This window comes from Symphalangus syndactylus, chromosome 14 (genome assembly GCF_028878055.3).
Source record: "Symphalangus syndactylus isolate Jambi chromosome 14, NHGRI_mSymSyn1-v2.1_pri, whole genome shotgun sequence".
NCBI lineage: Eukaryota > Metazoa > Chordata > Mammalia > Primates > Hylobatidae > Symphalangus > Symphalangus syndactylus.
The window spans coordinates 69755666-69766817 of NC_072436.2; the positions used below are offsets into that span (position 1 = coordinate 69755666).

Below are 11152 nucleotides of genomic sequence, written 5' to 3' on the forward strand. Positions count from 1 at the left end.
ACATCTCTAAAGGCCCCCAAAAAACAGGGTGGGAATCCAGAGAGGTGAGTGAGAAACAGTCAGTGGCAGCCCCGGGGACTTATGGCAATTCCCCATGACTGGAACATCATTTGCATGGCCATACATAGGAGAGGATGCTTCCACGGTGGAAGGGTGTATTGGAGACTCAAATAAAATAGTGACTACCAAGGGCTATACCATCAGTTACAAAAGCATAAAAGAAAATGCTGGTCCCACAAAAATGAAGGCAGCAAGCATATATGTCTCAGCCTTGGCTCTAGGTAGAGGAAAAAGAAAAAAGAAAAAAGAAGGGCTCTCTTCCCTAAGAATTTGTAAATAAAGTTGGCCTTCATACAGTTTGGGGCCTGAATCTATGCTACACAGGTGGTTGAAAGATCCTCAAGCCTCCCTAACTAATGGTGTGCATACAAAACTATTTAGGAGGAAGCATACTGATGCCTGCAACTTACTTTCCAATACATTAAAAAAAAAAAGACAGATTGATCGATGGAGAGAGAGGGATTTGTAGATGGACAGACACATGATAAAACAGGAAGAATAAAATGTTAGTAAAACCTAGGCGGTGGGTATAGGGTATCTTTATGATTTGGAGTTTTCTCATATGCTCTAGATTCCCCTGTATTTAAGCCTTCTTTAATGTCCTTCTGTAAAGTTCAATCATCTTCTCTACTGATAGCTTACATATCTTTTATTGGATTTATTCCTAGGGTCCTAATATTTTTAGTTGTTATTATAAATGTGCCACGAGGATTTTTCAAGATATCTGACTTTCCACATTACCAGAAATTAACCTTTGAGGCTTTGAACTTCTTTTCATGTATTTGGCTGCAAACATGTGTTGTCATGGTTAAATATTCCACTTTTAAAATCCACCTTCTAACTCATTATCCCTTTTAAACTGTAGCTGATATGCCCTAGGCCTCATCAGACTACAAGATCATATTTCTATTTATACCTAGAATTAATATGGCCTTATCACCCCCATGATGCTTTCCTGCAGGAATCTAGTGTTGTATCTAGTTGTCTCCGTCCTGCTAAGGATTTCTGAGGTTCAAGCAGAGCTGATTCCATGTTCCACAGACCTCTGCTGGGCGCTGCTGGCAGCAAGGGCCTGTGTCTCACTCTTGGCAGCTGAGCCACCAATGAGCCTTCACCAACACTGCGCTGGGGATCTCCCAAGACTCCTGCTGCTCTTGCCTGAAGCACCTCCTCCCAAGGACAAGCACACGCCCATCCCTTAATTCCTCTGAGTAATGGCTAAGCCAGGAGCGGAGGGTTCAGAGATGGTAGGGGTGACGGGTGAGGGAGACGACACCAGATGCAGCCCAGGCCCAGGACCACACCTCCGTGGGACAGGGGCCAGCTTCTCTCCACTACCAACCCTACTCTTGAGCCTGTAAGTTCAAACCAACTCGACAAGACCCAGAGGGAGGAAAGGGTTTTTGAATCTCTTCGCTCTGAGATTTGCCTCCCTATTCCTCATTTCCTATTCCAGGTAAAACTCCTTCCAAGATGATGGACAATGGGAAACTCCTCTCCCTTTAGGGGGAAGCCCCACCTCCTCCCAAAGGGGATGCTCCCTTTGCAATCAATGGCCCCTAACAAGACGATCACATGAGAGCATCCTGATCTAATATGGGTATACTCAGTTATTCTGTCATAAGTAATTCTGCATTGATAAGATAGATACTGTGGGAGATACTACAGACAGGCACACTCAACTCAGTTCCAAACCCATCCTTAGAAATTTGTGCTGGTCGTTTGCCTTGCCCCTAGGAAGAGTGGCTCTGAGATCCCAGGGCTGACTGTGGTTTTCCCAGGGAGAAGCATGTGATGGCATAGTCCAGGAGTGTGATTGTAGCAATGTCTGCTGCAATCAAAGTGGAGGACTCTGAGTGTTAACGCTGATGGGCTGATCTTACTAGATATACAGAGTTCTCCACTGCACTAGTGGTCAGAGTGCAGAGGCCCAGAGTAGCCCACCAGAGCTGCTGCCCAGCCCTGGCCTGAAGTGAAGGGACACAGAACCAGCATCTTAGAGAGAGAGCATCCACACTCTCCTCTGGCCAGGGTGGAACTTCTCATGGCCTAGGGGCACACACAGTTGGGTGGGGAATATGGAGACGACACACCCAAAGCATCTTTCAGGAGTGATGTCAGAACTGAAAGCCTAAGAGACAGGCCAAGAGATGCTGCATTTTCCAGAGGCTGGGAAAGGGGGGTGGGGTTCATTTTAATTGTTTCAGGAGCCAGCCCTGGATGACAACTCCAGGACAGTTTCGGGCTTTGTAGGCATCATCTCCTATACTCTTTGCAGGCCTGTAAGAAAGGCACCATACTATCCCTGGTCTAAAAATTGGTGGCAAAAGGGTAGAAGCTGGGTCCTGCTCAGTCTAACTTTCAAGCCCTTACTCTTAATCCCTGTTCTGTTCACCTTACTTGTTTATGCAAAAAAGAAAGGGCAAAAAGAATAAAATGCTATTTTTTTAGCTATCATATTTAGCAAAAAATTTTAAAATAATAGTTACCACCAAGAATGCAGTGAAAGGGGTAGCCTCACTTAATCATGAGCCCAAGCTCTCTAGAAATCTTTATATCACAGGCTTTGAGTCAGCAATTATGTTTCTCTGATAAAACCATGCAAAAACCTCTGAAATTTACCTTAAGGAAACAACTGAAAGGTGGACAAAGATTTGTGTACAGCTGTTTTTGTTTTTGCAAGTAAAGTTGCAAAAAAATGAAAGTGTTGCAAATGTTTAAAGCAACTTGTTTAGTAAGTGCTGTTATATCAATTCAATGGGATGTTATGCAATTTTTCTAAATGATGTTTTTTTCTAAATGATGTTTTAAAAGAATGTTTATTGACTTGAAAAATGCTCATCACATAATTTTAAGTGGAAAAAAGCATGGCATATTTTTTGTCTCTTAATATCATTTAATAGAATTTGCAGGGTTTTTTTTTTCCATTAGGTCATACAGATTTCTTACTAGGGTATCTTATACTTTAATGAATGGATCATCTTTTTATCTGGTTACTGGTGATCTATAGTAAAGTATTTGGTATTTCTATTATTTTCTAGTACATAACTAGTTTCTTTATATAATAGCTTTTTAGTTAATTCTCTTGAATATTCTAGCCACAAATACAAACAATATTTTTTTCAACTTCTTTCAAATATCCATGCCCCATGTCTGGTTTGTGTTTACGACATTTTCTCAGAACTTCCAGGTCCAATTTAAATGATTGTCATTGTTATCTCCAATATCTCCCACTTGTCCATCAACCAGTCTACCCATGCCCTTCCTAACTCCTCCAGAAAGGAGAGGTTGCTAATTTGATTGACCAACACCGAGGGAACCACCTGGGCCTTGTTTATTGGTGGGCAGCATCACTACAGAGGTGGCAGCATCATTACAGAGGTGGCAGCATCATTACAGAGGTGGCAGCATCACTACAGAGGTGGCAGCATCACTACAGAGGTGGCAGCATCATTACAGAGGTGGCAGCATCATTACAGAGGTGGCAGCATCACTACAGAGGTGGCAGCATCACTACAGAGGTGGCAGCATCATTACAGAGGTGGCAGCATCATTACAGAGGTGGCAGCACAGCAAGGCTCCACTCTCACTTAATGCACCAGAATCGTGGGCTGCATCATGCCTCTCTCCCACTGAGGACTGGCCTGAGCATATTGCTGATTGCTTCAGCCCCCCATACCATGGAACCCACCAGAAGGAGACAAGACCCCAAGACTTGTACTCAGGCTTAGGGAGCTCCTAAGCTACCCGCTCCACCCGAGCTTTGACCTGCTCTGGAAGGGATTAGGCTCTGGTCCCGCTATCATGTGACACTTGAGTGTCTTTCTGCTCTTGCTCCTTTTTTGAGCAGCTCTTGCCGGAGCCTCACAGAGGGAGACATGATGGTTAGATGAGACTCAGGCTTCCCTTGGATCTTCTAGCCAAATACTATCCATTTCCACTAACACTCCACCCACCTTCTGCTCTTTTTCGTTCCGCCTGCAGGATTTCACTTTCATCCCATGTGGCAGGATCAGAGCTAAGCCATGGCCCCTCTAAGTTGCAGTCATCCCTTCTTAGATTTCTTCTTCCATGGGCACTACATGGTCAAGGAGTGTGAACTTCGGGAGCATCAGGTCCTCTCTCCATATCCTCTTTGCTCTCTCTTCTCAGGCAGTCAGTCCTGGAGCTACTGCCATGTGCAGCCTTCACAACCTTACATTGGTGCTTGGCAATGGGGGAAAACGAGACATTTTTGGCTCCCACCCTCTTTTCCTCTTTCTTCCTCGTTATCCTGTTCTGGTAGGAATGGACTGGCTTTCCCTCCCTCGAGTTTGTGCTAGAGAAGATGACTCCAGATTAATTTACAGAAAATCAACCAAATGACCAGTCCCTTAAACTACCCAATGGTTTGCAGCAATGGCCCTCTGTCCACATGCAAGGCAGAGGGGATGGACGGAGGGTCCTGGGCAGTGTTCCAGCTGAAAGAAGTCCTGCTAATTTGATTCCCTAGTCTGTCCTTAGGGATATGGCTCCAGGGGTCCCCTGGGCAGTATTCCAGGAACATCTTCCAGGGTTTAGAGGTGGTTGTGGAGTGGCCATTCTGAAAGTCTCTCTCATCCAATCCCATCTAACCATTTAACCATCACGTCTCCCTCTGTGAGGCTCCTAGTTTTAGGAGAAAAACTAAAACTCGGAAAGTTCTTAAAGCCTATTTAGACAATTTCATGCAGCATAGATCATTATAAATGTCTTTTTTTTTTTTTTTTTTTGAGACGGAGTCTTACTCTGTTGCCCAGGCTGGAGTGCAATGGCACGATCTCAGCTCACTACAACGTCCGTCTCCCGGGTTCAAGTGATTCTCCCTGCCTCAGCCTCCCAAGTAGCTGGGATTACAGGTGCCCGCCCCCATGCCTGGCTAATTTTTGTATTTTTAGTAGAGATGGGGTTTTGCCATGTTGGCCAGGCTGGTCTCAAACTCCTGACCTCAGGCGATCCACCTGCATCAGCCTCCCAAAGTGCTGGGATTACAGGCATGAGTCACTGTGCCTGGCCATAAATGTGTCTTTAATGGAAACGGCTTCAGGGAATCATGGCCACAGGAAGGGGCAGTACCACGGCCTGCTCATCCCCTGCCCACCCAACAGCAAATGGCTTAGAAGAAGCCAAGGCCACACTTAAAACTTCCAAAAATGTACTGAAAGCTTCTAGCAAGGCCAACTGGGCAAGAAAAAGAAATACAAAGCACTCAGATTAGAAAGGAAGATGTAAAATGATCTCTATTTTCAGATGTCACCCTCATGACTTGAGAGGGAGGTGCCAGAATGGCCCTTGGCCTTTGTTGAGCCTCACTGGCCTCTGCTGAGGGTCAGCTTGTCCAAGGGAACTTGGCATCTTGTTTTTCCTCAGCTTTGTCTCCTACTGAGGTGAGGCCACCAGTGTCGGATTTACACTGCCTTCTTCCTTCTTGTCCCGGGGACAGGACCTCTTTGGTTCTGCTGATCATCTTGGCACCTCCCTGCACCACACTGGGGGCACATGCCTTGTGAAACTGTTCTCAGGTTCACCCACCTAGATGCCTCACACAGCCATGAATACAGTACTCCCCAGCTGCTATGCTGGAGGTGGGTCTTCTCCACAAAGCTTTCAACCTCCCAGGCTACACCCATGGGTGCCATGCCCCAGCTTTTCCTGAGAGAGAGCTGTTCAAGGCAGGAAGTGGAAGGAAGTCTCTGTGAAAAACCCAAAGACATGGGGATGTGAGCAGTGATTTACAACGGATCAATATTCTAAGGGATTATTCCAGTTATTGGGAAGGGTTAAGCAGAACATCATCCATGGAAGAAAGAATTACAGAAGAAATCACAGAATGGTGTGGAGGGACAGGTGTGACATCAAGGCTGTGGCCAGGCTAAGTAGCAGAGGCCTGACAGGGCACGTGGGCCATGGGCCTGGTCAGCAGTATGAAGTCTTTGCTCAGGGTTACAAGCAGATTGCAGGGGACGTGCCACTCTGGTACCCCAAAGAGATGTACCTGGAGACCATGTGCCAAGGGGACCAGCACCAGGCCCTGGGGACTGGGAAGGAGATTCAGTAGCTTCAAAGAGGCTCACTTCCTGAGAGTGTTAGCACGACTAGTGAAGGAAAATATGTGTGACCCACTCAGGATTATTAACAGAAGGTGTTTCTACTTGTAGCACCTTTTGACAGCAACAGGGGCAGGACATCCACTTGAAAAGCTGGCAAGGGCATTTCTGTGTGCCAGGACGTCATGCAGCTCAATTAAAATCAGTTCTATTCAGCAAGGGTGTCCTGAGTATTCCCCCATTCTCAGCATGATGCTGTTATTGCAGATTCAGCCAGGATGACTCATAATTGTAAACCCTTCCATAAAAATCATTGATTACCTGTGCAAGTAGATGGGTTTTAGTTGTTATTCCTTTTATACATACATGTTTATAAATCATAAACAGGCTTTCGTTAGACCATGCGTTCTGACTTCTGGATCCCAAAAAACCAATACCTCAACTCCCTGTTACAGAAATAATGAAGCTACTGAGGTCCAGTCTTCCAGGACGTACCTGCATCAGGATATAAACAAGTATAAAATGAGTGCTGTAGGCAGGGAGAAACATCAAATTCAAAGACATTGAGTTGTGCCTTTTCCAAAATCCATGAAAGTGAAAAATGACCCTCCAACCCTCTAGGCCATTGGGCAAATGCCCACTCGCCCTCTGAGGTCATTCAATCTTGAGCTACAAATTCTTAGGATGCCTAAGCAGGCACCTTGAACAGAAAGAAACACAGAGAAGATTACTTTATTGGTTTCTTTGGATACAAAGGGAAGAGTGTTTGTAGGCTCCTATGGCACAAAACCTGGGTCCTAATCCCAGCCCCACCACTTATATTCATTTTTCAGTAGGTAAGTTCCTTAACCCCCTCCACTCCTCGCTCTCCTCTACTATAAAAGGTAAGTGCTTATCTTTGCTTTACAGGTTGTTGTGAAGATTAAGGAAGGCCTGTTCAAGAAGGTGAACCACAAAAGGTATTCAATAAATGCCTGTTTTTGTTCTTTCTTTAGTGAAAGGAAGAGATGATCCAAGCCAATTTAGGACCAATAGCAGACTCTTCACACTGCCTGGGGATAGAGGGACCACCCTGGGCTCCTCTTACTCCTGGATTTACTTGGATGACCAGACTCAGGACTTCATTTAAATAGGATTTGATTTCATAATGGAATCTTCAGCTTGAAATATAAATTTGTTTCTGTCTCCCTCTGCCATCTCAGCCTTTCTTGGCCACTTCCTGAATAATGCATGAAGTGAACTCCTTAGAGGGCTCAGCTTCACTGCCCCTCCAGCTTTAGCCATGCTCTAGCAGAGAGAAGGACATACATCTTCTCTTCACAGAAACTGTCATGTCCTGGAACACAGCCTGCCTTCTCTGGGTCCGAGCCTCTCACCTCCCAGGCTGACGTCAGCCCTGTTCTCCCTGGGGCTCTGTGTGGACTGAATAGAGGTTCTGCAGTGAGTCTCCACCTTGGGGTTTTCAATGGCTATCGTGTGGCAACAAGACAACGGATGTGTCCATGGCACCGGCTGTCTCTGAGGATGTGGCCTGAGAACTCCCGGGTCACCAAGCCAAGTGCTGAGTTGGCAGGAGTTCCTACAATCGCAGAGGCTAGGCCTCCATGTGGCATAAAGAGGAGCATTGTCTTGGCAACATAAGAGATGATTCAATGAATAAGGCTGGTAGCAAGACTGCTTATTATTACCTGACCTCAGTTGATTCGGTGCCCAAGCAGTGAAATACAGGCAATTCATGGAATTCCTTTCTTTCTTTCACACTAATTACACAACACAAACCATACAAGTCTGTTACCAGTGGTATTTACAAATGAATGTCTTGTAGACCAAATTTCACATTAACATTTTTTTCTGCATTGAAAAACCATCAGTAAGATGTCTTATTCATTTTTCTCTGTTGCCAAGAACGTATCAATTCTGGCCCACATTACACAGATTAAAATATCGTTAGGGCTGACTTGTGTACTCGACTGGAAAACCATCTTAGTCCTTAACAGTGGGGCTGCCACTGCAGGGTCCATGTGTCCAACCTGAGCTGAGAACTCAGACCCAACTGGCAGCCCTTTCCTTGTCCATAGGCAGCACCTTCTCTCTTTTCAAGTCCTTAGCATCATGTCCAAGCTCCCCCTCGCTATTATCCCAGGAGAGGACCTTCCACCCACTTCATTAAGATAATTGGAGTGGGCAGCTATAAACGACTTCCCTTTCCTGCTCCCCATCTGAAGATTTATCTACATCTGCCTCATCTTCACCTCCATTTCTCCAGATTCAAAGGATCTAGTATCCGGACTTGGGCTTAAAGCCAGTCCTTCCTCTGCATCCCCAATTGGTTGCTTGTCCCTTGGTCCACCAGTCAGCCCCTCTCTCCTATATCTTCAACTTCCTCCCTACCATATGTTTTTCTTCTTCCTATAAACATAGTGAAAAATTAATAATAATCCTCACTATGTAGCTCCTTTCCTACCATTCTCCTTCCCTGTGCACCAAACTATGAGAAGCAGGTCTGCACTTGCTCTCTCCACTCTCTCCCCTCCCTCTTATTCCTCCACATTCAAGCTCCTGCTCCTTGGCGCACTGCTCTTCCTTCTCTATTCTTACCCAAGTCATCTCCCTCCCTCGTGTTTTTACTACCATATTGTGCTGAGGACATTCAAACAAGTAGAACCAGCTCTGGCCTCTCCCCTATACTTCTTTACATCGGCGTATATAACTGCTTGATAGGCGACTCCACTTGGATGATCTGTGAGCCTCTCAAACTTGATGTATCTAAAACCAAACATATCTTTCTTCCTTCTCCTCTTTATGAGACCTACTCCTCCTCCTGCGTTCCCAGTCTTATAATGAACCCACTATATTGGATCCCAAGACATAAAAAACAGTCTAACCTCTTTCCTTTCATGCATTCCCTATATTCAAAAAATCACTTAGTCGTATCTGTTTTGTCTCCTAAATACAGCCATACATTGATTAACACTGGGGATATGCCTGATAAATGTGTTGGGTGATTTTGTTGTTGTGCAGACATCATAGAGTGTACTTGCACAAACCTAGATGGCATAGCCTACTACACCCCTATGCTATATGGTATAGCCTATTGATCCTAGGCTGCAAACCTGTACAGCATGTTACCGTACTAAATACTGGAGACAACTGTAACACAGTAGTAAGTATTTGTGTATATAAACATAGAAAAGGTACAGTAAAAATATGATATTGTAATCTTATGGGACCACTGTCCCATATGTGGTTTCTAATTGACTGAAACATCATTATGCAGCACACTATGGTATTCCTAGAATTCTCCCTTTCTCTCCATCCACCCTACCACTATGTCTTTTCATTTCTGTCAATAACTTCAAAATTTATCAGATTTCATTTGGGTTATGCTCAAATCCACCTGCTATATAGCCCCTAGAACAGTTTGTATAAAACAAAAATATTATTTTGATTTGATGTGTGACAAAGACAATAACTTACATGTAATGGTTTTAAATTATTGCCTGACTTCTTCTGGCCAGGCATGATGGCTCACACCTGTAATCCTAGCACTTTGGGAGGCTGAGGTGGGCAGATCCCTTGAGCCCAGGAGTTCAAGACCAGCTTGGGCAACATGGCAAAACCCCATCTCTACCAAAAAAAAATACAAAAATTAGTCGGGTTTGGTGGCACTCACCTGTAGTCTCAGTCACTAGAGAGGCTGAGGTGGGAGGATCACTTGAGCCTGGGAAGTGGAGGCTGCAGTGAACCAAGAGTGTGCCACTGCACTCCAGCCTGAGTGACTGAGCTATACCCTGTCTCAAACAAACACTTCTGGGAAGATGGAATAGATGTACTTTTTCTTATTCCTCCTGCAAATCACAGCTAAAAATCCTGGACATTATATGTAAAATAAGCATAAGAAGATTCTAAAAAGGGGAGAGAAGAAGGCAGACTAACCAGGGACCTAGGACCTAAGGAACCTCCCACAGCAGTGTCAAAGCCAGCTAAAAGGGAATATCCAAAGTTATAGAATGCAAAACAAAAACTTTCAGATTTTAATTGAAAATCATTCATCTGATTTGCAAGAACCAAGAAGATCTCAAACTGAATTATAAAAAAGCCAATACATACCACCATCAAGAGGTCAGAGATGTTAGAAGTATTTGACAAAGATTTAAAAGCATCTATGATAAAAATATTTCAATAAGAAATTACAAATATACTTCAAACATGAAAAAAAACAGAACACCTCAGCAAAGAAAGAGAAAGTCTCAGGAAGGAAAGAGAAGAATAGGCCAGGGGCAGTGGCTCACACCTGGAATCCCAGGACTTTGGGAGGCCAAGGCGGGCGGATCACGAGGTCAGGAGATGGAGACCATCTTGGCCAACATGGCGAAACCCCATCTCTACCAAAAATACAAAAATTAGCTGGATGTGGTGGCACATGCCTGTAATCCCAGCTACTCAGGAGGCTGAGGCAGGAGAATCGCTTGAACCCGGGAGACAGAGATTGCAGTGAGCCAAGATCTAGCCACTGCACTCCAGCCTGGCGACAAAGTGAAACTCCACCTAAAAAAAAAAAAAAAAAAAAAAAAAATATAAAGGCAACCAAATGTAAACTTTGGAACTGAAAAATGTAATAAAAAACTCAGTAGATGGGCTCAACAGCAGAATGGAGGGATGTAGGAAAGCATTCATGATCTGGAAGATAGAACAATGAAACTAGCCAATACGAATAAAAGAGAGAAAATTAACTTTAAAAATGTACAGAGTCTTAAGGCCCTATGGAACTGTAACAAAAGATCTAACATTCATGTTACTGGAGTCCTGGAAGGAGAGAAGAAAAAGGATAGGACTGAAAAAGTAGTTAAAGACATAAATGCAAAAATTCCTTCAATTTGCCAAGTGACATAAACCTACAGATTTAGAAAGCTGAATAAACCCCCAAACAGGATAAAACCAAAGAAATCTATACCAAGACACATTATAATTAAACTTTTGAAAACTAAAGACAAAAAAATCTTAAAGACAACCAGATGAAAATCTTG

General features: G+C 44.2%; 1 long non-coding RNA gene across 1 annotated transcript in view; it reads left to right on the forward strand.

Annotated features, from left to right (window-relative positions):
* LOC134732472 (uncharacterized) overlaps positions 1–9267 on the forward strand; it is a 39928-nt gene extending 30661 nt beyond the window's left edge. The window contains exon 3 of the long non-coding RNA XR_010115673.1: positions 7121–9267. This is a non-coding gene — a long non-coding RNA (uncharacterized lncRNA). The remainder of the gene's footprint in view (positions 1–7120) is intronic.
* The last annotated feature ends 1885 nt before the right edge of the window (positions 9268–11152 follow it).